Raw genomic sequence first — 14,538 nt, forward strand, 5'->3', positions numbered from 1 at the left:
TAGCACTGAATGGTGATGTCACAGATTGTATGGAGTCTATCTAGCACTGAATGAAGATGTCACAGAGTGTATGGAGTCTATCTAGCACTGAACGGTGATGTCACAGAGTGTATGGAGTCTATCTAGCACTGAACGGTGATGTCACAGAGTGTATGGAGTCTATCTAGCACTGAATGGTGATGTCACGGAGTGTATGGAGTCTATCTAGCACTGAATGGTGATGTCACAGAGTGTATGGAGTCTATCTAGCACTGAACGGTGATGTCACAGAGTGTATGGAGTCTATCTAGCACTGAATGGTGATGTCACAGAGTGCATGGAGTCTATCTAGCACTGAACGGTGATGTCACAGAGTGTATGGAGTCTATCTAGCACTGAATGGTGATGTCACACAGTGTATGGTGTCTATCTAGCACTGAATGGTGATGTCACAGAGTGCATGGAGTCTATCTAGCACTGAATGGTGATGTCACAGAGTGTATGGAGTCTATCTAGCACTGAATGGTGATGTCACAGAGTGAGTGGAGCCTATACAACACTGAATGGTGATGTCACAGAGTGTATGGAGTCTATCTAGCACTGAATGGTGATGTTACAGAGTGCATGGAGTCTATCTAGCACTGAATGGTGATGTCACAGAATGTATGGTGTCTATCTAGCACTGAATGGTGATGTCACAGAGTGTATGGAGCCTATCTAGCACTGAACACTGATGTCACAGAGTGTATGGAGTCTATCTAGCACTGAATGGTGATGTCACAGAGTGTATGGAGTCTATCTAGCACTGAACAGTGATGTCACAGAGTGTATGGAGTCTATCTAGCACTGAACACTGATGTCACAGAGTGTATGGAGTCTATCTACCACTGAATGGTGATGTCACACAGTGTATGGTGTCTATCTAGCACTGAATGGTGATGTCACAGAGTGTATGGTGTCTATCTAGCACTGAACACTGATGTCACAGAGTGTATGGAGTCTATCTAGCACTGAACACTGATGTCACAGAGTGTATGGAGTCTATCTAGCACTGAATGGTGATGTCACAGAGTGTATGGTGTCTATCTAGCACTGAATGGTGATGTCACAGAGTGTATGGAGCATATCTAGCACTGAACAGTGATGTCACAGAGTGTATGGAGTCTATCTAGCACTGAATGAAGATGTCACAGAGTGTATGGAGTCTATCTAGCACTGAACGGTGATGTCACAGAGTGTATGGAGTCTATCTAGCACTGAATGGTGATGTCACAGAGTGTATGGAGTCTATCTAGCACTGAATGGTGATGTCACAGAGTGTATGGAGTCTATCTAGCACTGAATGGTGATGTCACAGAGTGTATGGAGTCTATCTAGCACTGAATGGTGATGTCACACAGTGTATGGTGTCTATCTAGCACTGAACGGTGATGTCACAGAGTGTATGGAGCCTATCTAGCACTGAACAGTGATGTCACAGAGTGTATGGAGTCTAACTAGCACTGAATGGTGATGTCACGGAGTGTATGGAGTCTATCTAGCACTGAATGGTGATGTCACAGAGTGTATGGAGTCTATCTAGCACTGAACGGTGATGTCACAGAGTGTATGGAGTCTATCTAGCACTGAATGGTGATGTCACAGAGTGCATGGAGTCTATCTAGCACTGAATGGTGATGTCACAGAGTGTATGGAGTCTATCTAGCACTGAAAAGTGATGTCACAGAGTGTATGGAGTCTATCTAGCACTGAATGGTGATGTCACAGAGTGTATGGAGTCTATCTAGCACCGAATGGTGATGTCCCAGAGTGTATGGAGTCTATCTAGCACTGAATGGTGATGTCACAGAGTTTATGGTGTCTATCTAGCACTGAATGGTGATGTCACAGAGTGTATGGTGTCTATCTAGCACTGAACGGTGAGGTCACAGAGTGAATGGAGTCTATCTAGCACTGAATGGTGATGTCACAGAGTGTATGGAGTCTATCTACACTGAACGGTGATGTGTCACAGAGTGAATGGAGTCTATCTAGCACTGAATGGTGATGTCACAGAGTGAATGGAGTCTATCTAGCACTGAATGGTGATGTCACAGAGTGTATGGTGTCTATCTAGCACTGAATGGTGATGTCACAGAGTGTATGGAGTCTATCTACACTGAACGGTGATGTGTCACAGAGTGAATGGAGTCTATCTAGCACTGAATGGTGATGTCACAGAGTGAATGGAGTCTATCTAGCACTGAATGGTGATGTCAAAGAGTGAACAGAGTCTATGTAGCAATGGACAGTGATGTCATAGAATGAAGGGAGTCTACGTAGCGTTGGTTTGTGATGTCACAGAGGGAGTGCAGTTAAGTAGCAGTTGATGGTGATGTCCCAGAGTACAGGGCAGTCTATATAGCATTGCATGGTGATGTCACAGAGTGAGAGCAGTCTATATAACATTGAATGGTGATGTCACAGGCTATGTAGCACTACCCAATGAACCCCAGCCAGACACTGATGATCTTCTATGAATGCATACATTAAATTCAATATTTCAGATGGATATATTTTATTTTTTTAGATGCACTGTCCATGGCGAAGAATACCATTAACCAGATACACCATCCCGCAATCAGTGACTGCGGCCATCTTTACCTGAATAATGCCGGCCCCACTTCCCAGCCTTCAACTGTGGAATTATCCTGTAAATGCGAACCCTGCTTTGTGACAATTCAGCGTTAAGAGTCTTTAGTGATAATTGAGGAATAATCCTTCGTTCTCGGGTAGTATGGAGAGCAGGACACAAGTGTGGATGGGATTTCAGGTGCTTTGCTCTTTTCCCGTCTTCTCTGCAGGAAAAGCAAGACGCAAATAAATATTACGTGGTGCGGATCTATTGTTAGCGAGATTGTATTTGTCCACTAAATATTCAAATCACCTCTTTAAGGGCTGGGAAACATTGCGCCCGTGCATGATCTGGTTACATTATATCCTATTCTTCAGCAGCTCTTGAAAATCGCATCTGTACTTATTGCCTTTCAGATTATCTGTCTGGGCTGAAGATTCCTCAGTGGGGGAGGCCCCCGTACCTGGGCTCCGTCCTATCAGTTTTCAATATCACTTTCCTATTTATCTAAGAGCTGATCAGACATTCATAGCTTTATTTTCTTTCCTGAGACATGTCTAGAAAACAGGCCATTATTGTACTGCAAGAAGGCGCATCCAGTTATTAACACAGACACATATATATGTATGTTTATAAACACGCATTTAGCACACTAGCTACATACTGATAGAGCAGAGCTTATTATAACACAGTGGATATTATTTTTAAGGAGGTGTGCAGATTAACCTGCATTATCTTTACAGACATTTACTATAATACAGAACAAACACAGACTTAGAGCTCGACAACAATTTCTGCTCTGCTACACATGTAGATCTATATACCTATTTAATCCAGTGTGCAAATGTACCTATGTTCCTATTTTATCTACACACCGTACCTCTTAATGGGGTATTCTGTCTGATCACAGGGGTCCCCAGCGGCAGGATATCCCTGCTGCACCCGGTGTTCCTTTAGAGTGTCGGGTGCAGCACCAGAGTGCCAGAGGCTCATGACTTCATGGCCACACCCCGCTCGTAAAGTCACAGTCATGCCCCTCAATGTAAGTCTATGGGAGGGGGCGTGACGGCCATCACACCCCTCCCATAGACTTGCATTGATGGTGTGTAGCCGTGACATCACGAGCGGGGCATCGCCAGTCATCTGGCACGGAGCGAAGTTCGTTCGGTGCGCTGAATGTCTGGGGTGCAGCAGCAGTGATTGCGGGGGTCCTCAGCGGCGGGACCCCCACGATCGGACATCTTATCCCCTATCCTTTGGATAGGGGATAAGATGTCTAGATGCGGAGTACCCCTCTAAATCTCCATAACTATCTATTCATCTGTCCATCAATGTGTCCATTTCCTTTTCCATACCTTTTCCATATTAGTCTATCTATCTATACTATCTAATATGTATCCTGTCCCATATGTATCCATAGATAGATAGATAGATAGATAGAACATTCCTGCATTCTTTGCAACAAGGCTTCCGCTCTATGAGAAGGGAGAATTGCTTTTATCCTTTATTTTTGCCACTTTCCATATTAGGATAATGTTTCAACTTTACGTGCACTTATCAGAACATTAAGTACTGTAAATACAAAATTATAAAGGGGAAAGGAAACCAAAGGAATAGAAAAAAGGCAGTAAAAGCGTTGAGAATGAGAAAAAGAGAAAGATGAGGCAGAGAGAGGCATGAGTGAGGGACCATTAGAGGGATCATATTCTCAGTGTATTTTGATATATGATCTGCCCTGTGAGCTCTGCCATACAAATGAGGACACTGAGTGACCAGCGACCAGAAGAGGACACAGATCAATTCATTTTGGAGCAGAGTTTACATCATATGAGGTCTTTGAAAAGCAGTCGTACAGAATTAAAAATGTATAGCTGTTTTTTTCCAGATACAGTGCCCCACCAGTCCACAGGATGTCTCTGGTACTGCAGCTCAGCCTTTAGGCTCTGGCTATTGTATTACATGGGAACTATGTGTTACATAGTTTTTTTGTGATGTAGACCATATAATGTGGGCAATGTATGGGTTCCTCTTGGACTAAGTATTTTTACTGGAGGCAAGTGGAGTCTCATAGGCCACCCATGCTTCACTGGGAAATTTGGGAAAAAGGATATGCAAAGGATATGAAAAAGAACGATTTGTTCTCTGGTGCCACCTATTGAAGGTAGCATCTCTGCAAGGCATTGCCTATCTCTTTTAAGAGCCTTAAAACATGACTGGGGATTATAACACCCAAGTCAGAACCTCCCTCAAAAGGAAAAGTTACCCATCTGTTTTAGGGTTGCTGCACCTCATCTGTACAGAGAATATGGCTGACACACATACCCCCAACCAGCCCCCCCCCCCCCCCCCCTTCTTGGCAAAGAGTCTATATATAGTACATCATCCAAGTTTTCATTGTACAGTATGTTGGTCCTGTCTACAGATTTTAACCTGACATCACTTTTACATTATCAGAGGGGCCTTTTTCTTGGCTTCAGTGGGTCTACAACCTATTTATCCCACTATGCATGCCCCCTAAATTTAGTATCACAGTATACAATATGGCACATGCAAACAAGAGGAATACATTTTGCGCAAATCATGTTATACTAGATTCACCACCTCATGACTCTTATACATGTAAGGGTGCATTCCCACAGGGCGTATACGCAGCGTATTTGACGCTGTGCAAAATTTATGGCAGCAGCGGGAAATATGCTGCGTATTCCTTGCTCACTATACACACAGGGCTTTCCGGCGGCAGCCCTATGTGTGTAGTGAGTTTTGGAGGTGGAGCCATGTGCCGGCGTGACTGACACGCGGCTCCGCCTCCAAAGCTCACTGTACACATAGGGCTGCCACCGGAAAGCCCTGTGTGTATATTGAGCAAGGAATATGCAGCGTATTTCCCGCTGCTGCCATAAATTTTGCGCAGCGTGAAATACGCTGCGTATACAACATGTGGGAACCGCCCTTAAGCAGCGTTTTGCACTCACAAAATGAAGCACATCCTTAGTAAATTTGGAGCTACATTTGCAAGTTGTTTGGCCTCATGAATGTGATGCATCATTTGTCATACATTTACAAGAAAATAAATAAAAATAGTGCACATCTTTCATGTTTACGGAGAACCTTGTGTCCCTTGCATCATTTTTCTCATCTATGTTACACCATATTTTGTATAATAAATGCCCCCCAGTGTCTTGCCAATGAATCCATGTTTTCTTTACAAACTGCACCTGACAATGAATAATATATTTTACAGCTGAATATATGTGATGGGATCTCTAAGTTCACACATTTTCCCGAGCAGATGCCTTGATCAGTAATCTTAACATTTGGATGGGGGTCTTAGCAGGCAATTAATGAAACAGCAGCATGTGAATTGTGTTTGCACATGGTCAGGAGGCTGTGACAGGTGGAAAACTCTAGTGATTATGGCAGATTTTAGAGCATATCATGTTGATGTGCCGGTAAATGATCTATACAGACCTATAATAAACCTATAATAAACTGTAAGGAGATACTCATTAACTAAGAGTAATACAACTGTTACGCCGAGCGCTCCGGGTCCCCGCTCCTCCCCGGAGCGCTCGCTACACTCTCCTCACTGCAGCGCTCCGGTCAGATCCACTGACCCGGGGCGCTGCGATACCGCCTCCAGCCGGGATGCGATTCGCGATGCGGGTAGCGCCCGCTCGCGATGCGCACCCCGGCTCCCGTACCTGACTCGCTCCCCGTCGGTCCTGTCCCGGCGCGCGCGGCCCCGCTCCTTAGGGCGCGCGCGCGCAGGGTCTTTGCGATTTAAAGGGCCACTGCGCCGCTGATTGGCGCAGTGGTTCCAATTAGTCTGATCACCTGTGCACTTCCCTATATCACCTCACTTCCCCTGCACTTCCTTGCCGGATCTTGTTGCCATCGTGCCAGTGAAAGCGTTTCCTTGTGTGTTCCTAGCCTGTGTTCCAGACCTCCTGCCGTTGCCCCTGACTACGATCCTTGCTGCCTGCCCCGACCTTCTGCTACGTCCGACCTTGCTTCTGTCTACTCCCTTGTACCGCGCCTATCTTCAGCAGCCAGAGAGGTGAGCCGTTGCTAGTGGATACGACCTGGTCACTACCGCCGCAGCAAGACCATCCCGCTTTGCGGCGGGCTCTGGTGAAAACCAGTAGTGACTTAGAACCGGTCCACTAGCACGGTCCTCGCCATCCCTCTCTGGCACAGAGGATCCACCTCCTGCCAGCCGGCATCGTGACAGTAGATCCGGCCATGGATCCCGCTGAAGTTCCTCTGCCAGTTGTCGCTGACCTCACCACGGTGGTCACCCAGCAGTCGCAACAGATAGCGCAACAAGGCCAACAGCTGTCTCAACTGACCGTTATGCTACAGCAGTTACTACCACAGCTTCAGCAATCATCTCCTCCGCCAGCTCCTGCACCTCCTCCGCAGCGAGTGGCCGCTTCTGGTTTACGCCTATCCTTGCCGGATAAATTTGATGGGGACTCTAAGTTTTGCCGTGGCTTTCTTTCCCAATGCTCCCTGCACTTGGAGATGATGTCGGACCAGTTTCCCACTGAAAGGTCTAAGGTGGCTTTCGTAGTCAGCCTTCTGTCTGGAAAAGCCCTGTCTTGGGCCACACCGCTCTGGGACCGCAATGACCCCGTCACTGCCTCTGTACACTCCTTCTTCTTGGAAATCCGAAGTGTCTTTGAGGAACCTGCCCGAGCCTCTTCTGCTGAGACTGCCCTGTTGAACCTGGTCCAGGGTAACTCTTCCGTTGGCGAGTATGCCGTACAATTCCGTACTCTTGCTTCAGAATTATCCTGGAATAATGAGGCCCTCTGCGCGACCTTTAAAAAAGGCCTATCCAGCAACATTAAAGATGTTCTGGCCGCACGAGAAATCCCTGCTAATCTACATGAACTCATTCACCTAGCCACTCGCATTGACATGCGTTTTTCCGAAAGGCGTCAGGAGCTCCGCCAGGATATGGACTCTGTTCGCACGAGGCGTTTCTTCTCCTCGGCTCCTCTCTCCTCTGGTCCCCTGCAATCCGTTCCTGTGCCTCCCGCCGTGGAGGCTATGCAGGTCGACCGGTCTCGCCTGACACCTCAAGAGAGGACACGACGCCGCATGGAGAACCTCTGCCTGTACTGTGCTAGTACCGAACACTTCCTGAAGGATTGTCCTATCCGTCCTCCCCGCCTGGAAAGACGTACGCTGACTCCGCACAAAGGTGAGACAGTCCTTGATGTCTACTCTGCATCTCCACGTCTTACTGTGCCTGTGCGGATGTCTGCCTCTGCCTTCTCCTTCTCTACTATGGCCTTCTTGGACTCCGGATCTGCAGGAAATTTTATTTTGGCCTCTCTCGTCAACAGGTTCAACATCCCAGTGACCAGTCTCGCCAGACCCCTCTACATCAATTGTGTAAACAATGAAAGATTGGACTGTACCATACGTTTCCGCACGGAGCCCCTTCTAATGTGCATCGGATTTCACCACGAGAGGATTGAACTTTTGGTCCTCCCCAATTGCACTTCTGAAATTCTCCTTGGACTTCCCTGGCTTCAACTTCATTCCCCAACCCTGGATTGGTCCACTGGGGAGATCAAGAGTTGGGGGCCCTCTTGTTCCAAGGACTGCCTAAAACCGGTTCCCAGTAACCCTTGCCGTGACTCTGTGGTTCCTCCTGTGACCGGTCTCCCTAAGGCCTATATGGACTTTGCGGATGTTTTTTGCAAAAAACAAGCTGAGACTCTACCTCCTCACAGGCCTTATGATTGTCCTATCGACCTCCTCCCGGGCACTACTCCACCCCGGGGCAGAATTTATCCTCTATCCGCCCCAGAGACTCTTGCCATGTCTGAATACGTCCAGGAAAATTTAAAAAAGGGCTTTATCCGTAAATCCTCCTCTCCTGCCGGAGCCGGATTTTTCTTTGTGTCCAAAAAAGATGGCTCCCTACGTCCTTGCATTGACTACCGCGGTCTTAATAAAATCACGGTTAAGAACCGCTACCCCCTACCCCTCATCTCTGAACTCTTTGATCGCCTCCAAGGTGCCCACATCTTTACCAAACTGGACTTAAGAGGTGCTTATAATCTCATCCGCATCAGAGAGGGGGATGAGTGGAAAACGGCATTTAACACCAGAGATGGACACTTTGAGTATCTGGTCATGCCCTTTGGCCTGTGCAACGCCCCTGCCGTCTTCCAAGACTTTGTTAATGAAATTTTTCGTGATCTTTTATACTCCTGTGTTGTTGTATATCTGGACGATATCCTGATTTTTTCTGCCAATCTAGAAGAACACCGCCAGCATGTCCGTATGGTTCTTCAGAGACTTCGTGACAATCAACTCTATGCCAAAATAGAGAAATGTCTGTTTGAATGCCAATCTCTTCCTTTCCTAGGATACTTGGTCTCTGGCCAGGGACTACAAATGGATCCAGACAAACTCTCTGCCGTCTTAGATTGGCCACGCCCCTCCGGACTCCGTGCTATTCAACGCTTTTTGGGGTTCGCCAATTATTACAGGCAATTTATTCCACATTTTTCTACCGTTGTGGCTCCTATCGTGGCTTTAACCAAAAAAAATGCCGATCCCAAGTCTTGGCCTCCTCAAGCGGAAGACGCCTTTAAACGGCTCAAGTCTGCCTTTTCTTCGGCTCCCGTGCTCTCCAGACCTGACCCTTCCAAACCCTTCCTATTGGAGGTTGATGCCTCCTCAGTGGGAGCTGGAGCTGTCCTTCTACAAAAAAATTCTTCCGGGCATGCTGTTACTTGTGGTTTTTTTTCTAGGACCTTCTCTCCGGCGGAGAGGAACTACTCCATCGGGGATCGAGAGCTTCTAGCCATTAAATTAGCACTTGAGGAATGGAGGCATCTGCTGGAGGGATCAAGATTTCCAGTTATTATTTACACCGATCACAAGAACCTCTCCTACCTCCAGTCTGCCCAACGGCTGAATCCTCGCCAGGCCAGGTGGTCTCTGTTCTTTGCCCGATTTAATTTTGAAATTCACTTTCGGCCTGCCGATAAGAACATTAGGGCCGATGCTCTCTCTCGTTCCTCGGATGCTTCTGAAGTTGAACTCTCTCCGCAACACATCATTCCTCCTGACTGCCTGATTTCCACTTCTCCAGCCTCCATCAGGCAAACTCCTCCAGGAAAGACCTTTGTTTCTCCACGCCAACGCCTCGGAATCCTCAAATGGGGTCACTCCTCCCATCTCGCAGGTCATGCAGGCATCAAGAAATCTGTGCAACTCATCTCTCGCTTCTATTGGTGGCCGACTCTGGAGACGGATGTTGTGGACTTTGTGCGAGCCTGCACTATCTGTGCCCGGGATAAGACTCCTCGCCAGAAGCCCGCTGGTTTTCTTCATCCTCTGCCTGTCCCCGAACAGCCTTGGTCTCTGATTGGTATGGATTTTATTACTGATTTACCCCCTTCCCGTGGCAACACTGTTATTTGGGTGGTCGTTGATCAATTCTCCAAAATGGCACATTTCATCCCTCTTCCTGGTCTTCCTTCAGCGCCTCAGTTGGCTAAACAATTTTTTGTACACATTTTTCGTCTTCACGGGTTGCCTACGCAGATCGTCTCGGATAGAGGCGTCCAATTCGTGTCTAAATTCTGGAGGGCTCTCTGTAAACAACTCAAGATTAAATTAAATTTTTCTTCTGCATATCATCCTCAATCCAATGGACAAGTAGAAAGAGTTAACCAGGTCTTGGGTGATTATTTACGACATTTTGTTTCCTCCCGCCAGGATGACTGGGCAGATCTTCTTCCATGGGCCGAATTCTCGTATAACTTCAGAGTCTCTGAATCTTCCTCCAAATCCCCATTTTTCGTGGTGTACGGCCGTCACCCTCTTCCCCCCCTCCCTACCCCGTTGCCCTCTGGTCTGCCCGCTGTGGATGAAATTTCTCGTGACCTTTCCATCATATGGAGAGAGACCCAAAATTCTCTCTTACAGGCTTCTTCACGCATGAAGAAGTTCGCGGATAAGAAAAGAAGAGCTCCTCCCATTTTTTCCCCTGGAGACAAGGTATGGCTCTCCGCTAAATATGTCCGCTTCCGTGTCCCTAGCTACAAGTTGGGACCACGCTATCTTGGTCCTTTCAAAATTTTGTGCCAGATTAATCCTGTCTCTTACAAACTTCTTCTTCCTCCTTCTCTTCGTATTCCTAATGCCTTTCACGTTTCTCTTCTTAAACCACTTATCATCAACCGTTTCTCTCCCAAATCTGTTCCTCCCACTCCTGTTTCCGGCTCCTCGGACATCTTCTCCGTCAAAGAAATTCTGGCATCCAAAAAGGTCAGCGGGAAAACCTTTTTTTTAGTGGATTGGGAGGGTTGTGGTCCAGAAGAGAGATCCTGGGAACCTGAGGACAATATCCTAGACAAAAGTCTGCTCCTCAGGTTCTCAGGCTCTAAGAAGAGGGGGAGACCCAAGGGGGGGGGTACTGTTACGCCGAGCGCTCCGGGTCCCCGCTCCTCCCCGGAGCGCTCGCTACACTCTCCTCACTGCAGCGCTCCGGTCAGATCCACTGACCCGGGGCGCTGCGATACCGCCTCCAGCCGGGATGCGATTCGCGATGCGGGTAGCGCCCGCTCGCGATGCGCACCCCGGCTCCCGTACCTGACTCGCTCCCCGTCGGTCCTGTCCCGGCGCGCGCGGCCCCGCTCCTTAGGGCGCGCGCGCGCCGGGTCTTTGCGATTTAAAGGGCCACTGCGCCGCTGATTGGCGCAGTGGTTCCAATTAGTCTGATCACCTGTGCACTTCCCTATATCACCTCACTTCCCCTGCACTTCCTTGCCGGATCTTGTTGCCATCGTGCCAGTGAAAGCGTTTCCTTGTGTGTTCCTAGCCTGTGTTCCAGACCTCCTGCCGTTGCCCCTGACTACGATCCTTGCTGCCTGCCCCGACCTTCTGCTACGTCCGACCTTGCTTCTGTCTACTCCCTTGTACCGCGCCTATCTTCAGCAGCCAGAGAGGTGAGCCGTTGCTAGTGGATATGACCTGGTCACTACCGCCGCAGCAAGACCATCCCGCTTTGCGGCGGGCTCTGGTGAAAACCAGTAGTGACTTAGAACCGGTCCACTAGCATGGTCCTCGCCATCCCTCTCTGGCACAGAGGATCCACCTCCTGCCAGCCGGCATCGTGACAACAACAGCCTGAACTTGTACTATTACTGATATACACTCCCTGGACACTTTATTAGGTACATCTTGAACATGTTGAACATCCATGATGCAAATCTTTCTTTCTGTCACATACCAAAGGAGATCTATTGGATTAAGATCTGGTGACTGTGGAGGCCATTGAACTACAGTTAACTCATTGTCATGTTTAAGAAACATGTATGAGATGATGTGAGCTTTGTGCATTATCCTGCTGGAAGTAGCCTCCAGAAGATGTGGTCATAAAGGGATAGAAATATTCAGCATTGCAACAATACTCATGTAGGCTGTCACGTTTAAACAATGCTCAATTGGTATCAAGGGCCCAACATGTGCCTAGAAAATGTCCCCTACACCATTACACCACCATCAGCCTGAACCGTTTATGCAAGTCAAGATGGATGTTCATGAAAATCCCAGCAGATCAGCAGTTACTGAAATACTTAGACCAACCCGTCTGGCTCCAACAACCATGCCACATTCCAAGTCCCTTAAATCCCCATTCTGATGCTCGGTTGGAACTTCAGCCAGTTGTATTGACCACTTCTAGATACATAAATGTATTGAGTTGCTCCATGTGATTGGCTGATTAGTTTTTGTGTTAACAAGCAATTAACAACTTAAGGACCAAGGGCGTACAGGTACGCCTTTGCTCCCTGGTACTTAAGGACCAAGGGTGTACCTGTACGCCCGTGGGAATTTCGGTCCCCGCCGCGCGCCGGGCGGAGACCGGACCGGGATGACTGCTGATATCGATCAGCAGGCACCCCGCGCAAATGCCCAGGGGGGGTCATCAAACCCCCCATGTCGGCGATCACCGCAAATCGCTAGTGAATTCACACTAGCGATTTGCGCCGATTCTGGGTCATGCGGGTCTATGGTGACCCGAAATATAAGGGGGATTGCGGTTGTCAAAGACACCTACGATCCCCCTGAAGGGATAGGAGTGAGGTGGCAGGGGTTAACTTTCAGTTTCCCTGTTCTGCCAACCCACAATAGGCGGGGCAGGACAGGGAAACCGAAGAGGACCGACGGCAGAAGATCCACTTACCCATCCGGAGGCTGCGGGCGGCGGTGATCGGCGGGCGATGATGTCGTGCGGCTGGCTGGCTGGATCGTACGGAAGCCGATGAGTTGCCTAGCAACATCTGGAGGGCTACAGTCTGAGACCACTATACAGTGGTCTCTTAACTGAAGCCCTCCAGATTTTGCAAAACTACAACTCCCAGCATGCCCAGACAGCAGTTTGGGCATGCTGGGATTTGTAGTTTTGCAACAGCTGGAGGGCTACAGTTTGAGACCACTATACAGTGATCTCTAAACTGTAGCCCTCCAGATCTTTCAAAACTACAACTCCCAGCATGCCCACACAGCAGTTTGCTGTCTGTGCAGTATAGGATTTGTAGTTTTGCAACATCTGGAGGGCCACAGTTTGGAGATCACTGTGCAGTGGTCACTAAATTGTAGCTTTCCAGATGTTGCAAAACTGCAAATCCCAGCATGCCCAAACAGCAAACAGCTGTCTCAGCATGCTGGGAGTTGTAGTTGCTTACCTCCAGCTGTTTCATAACTACATCTCCCAGCATGCCCTTCGGCGATCAGTACAGTTTTACAACAGCTGGAGGCACATCAGTTTTACAACAGCTGGAGGCACACTGGTTGGAAAATACTGAGTTAGGTAACAGAACCTAACTGAAGGTTTTCCACCCAGTGTGCCTCCAGCTGTTGCAAAAGTACAACTCCCAGCATGTCTGTCGGTACATGCTGGGAGTTGTATTTTTGAAACAGCTGGAGGTTTGCCCCCACATGTGAATGAACAGGGTACATTCAAATAGGCGGGTTTACAGTGAGTTTCTTGCTTCAAGTTTGAGCTGTGGTAAATTCTTCGCCGCATCGCAAACTTCTAACGGGAAACTCACCGTAACCCGCCAGTGCGCATGTACCCCAAAAACACTACACTAACACATAATGAAGGGTAAAACACTACATATACAACCCCTTACACTGCCCCCCCCCCCAATAAAAATGAAAAACTTATTGTACGGCATTATTTCCAAAACGGAGCCTCCAGCTGTTGCAAAACAACAGTGGTCTGTGAAAATGAAATATTACATTTTTCATTTGCGCAGCCCACTGTTCCAAAGATCTGTCAAACATCAGTGGGGTGTAAATTCTCACTGCACCCCTTATTAAATTTTGTGAGGGGTCTAGTTTCCAAAATGGGGTCACATGTGGGGGGGTCCACTGTTCTGGCACCATGGGGGGCTTTGTAAACGTACATGGACCCCGACTTCCATTCCAAACAAATTCTCTCTCCCATAAGCTCAATGGCTGTAACGCCGAGCGCTCCAGGTCCCACGGCTTCCCCGGAGCGCTCGCGGCATTCGGCTTGTAGCTGCGCTCCGGTCACTGTCCCTGACCAGGAGCGCTGTCCCCCTGCCTGCGACGGGGATACGATCCGCGTGGCGGGACGTCCCTGCCCGCGGGTCGCATCCCAAGTCACTTACCAGTCGGGTCCTGCTGTGTCTTCCTCACGGTGCGCGCGGCCCCGCTCCGTAGGGCCAGTGCACCACTAATTGGTGCCTGGCCCAATCAAGTTAAAATGCATATATACTCACTTCCTCTTCCTCCCCTTGCCGGATCTTGTTGCCTTGTGCCCTGAGAAAGCGTTTTGTGTATTTGCCTAGCCTGTGTATCTGACCTTCTGCCGTTGCCCCTGACTACGAACCATTGCTGCCTGCCCTGACCTTCTGCTACGTCTGACCTTGCCTTTG

The 14,538-nt window shown here is 48.5% G+C and overlaps 1 long non-coding RNA gene across 4 annotated transcripts in view; it reads right to left on the reverse strand.

The window, feature by feature from the left end:
• Nucleotides 1–2,535: 2,535 nt before the first annotated feature.
• LOC130276383 (uncharacterized) overlaps nucleotides 2,536–14,538 on the reverse strand; it is a 43,942-nt gene continuing 31,939 nt past the window's right edge. For 3 of the 4 annotated variants that reach the window (XR_008845105.1, XR_008845106.1, XR_008845107.1), the window contains 2 exons: nucleotides 2,906–3,107; nucleotides 2,536–2,816 (listed from right to left, as the gene is read on the reverse strand). This is a non-coding gene — a long non-coding RNA (uncharacterized LOC130276383). Of the gene's footprint in view, nucleotides 2,817–2,905; nucleotides 3,151–14,538 lie in introns of all 4 variants that reach the window. The other variant, XR_008845104.1, reaches the window with a different exon arrangement.

The sequence above is a fragment of the Hyla sarda genome, chromosome 6 (assembly GCF_029499605.1).
Source record: "Hyla sarda isolate aHylSar1 chromosome 6, aHylSar1.hap1, whole genome shotgun sequence".
In the NCBI taxonomy this organism is placed as follows: domain Eukaryota; kingdom Metazoa; phylum Chordata; class Amphibia; order Anura; family Hylidae; genus Hyla; species Hyla sarda.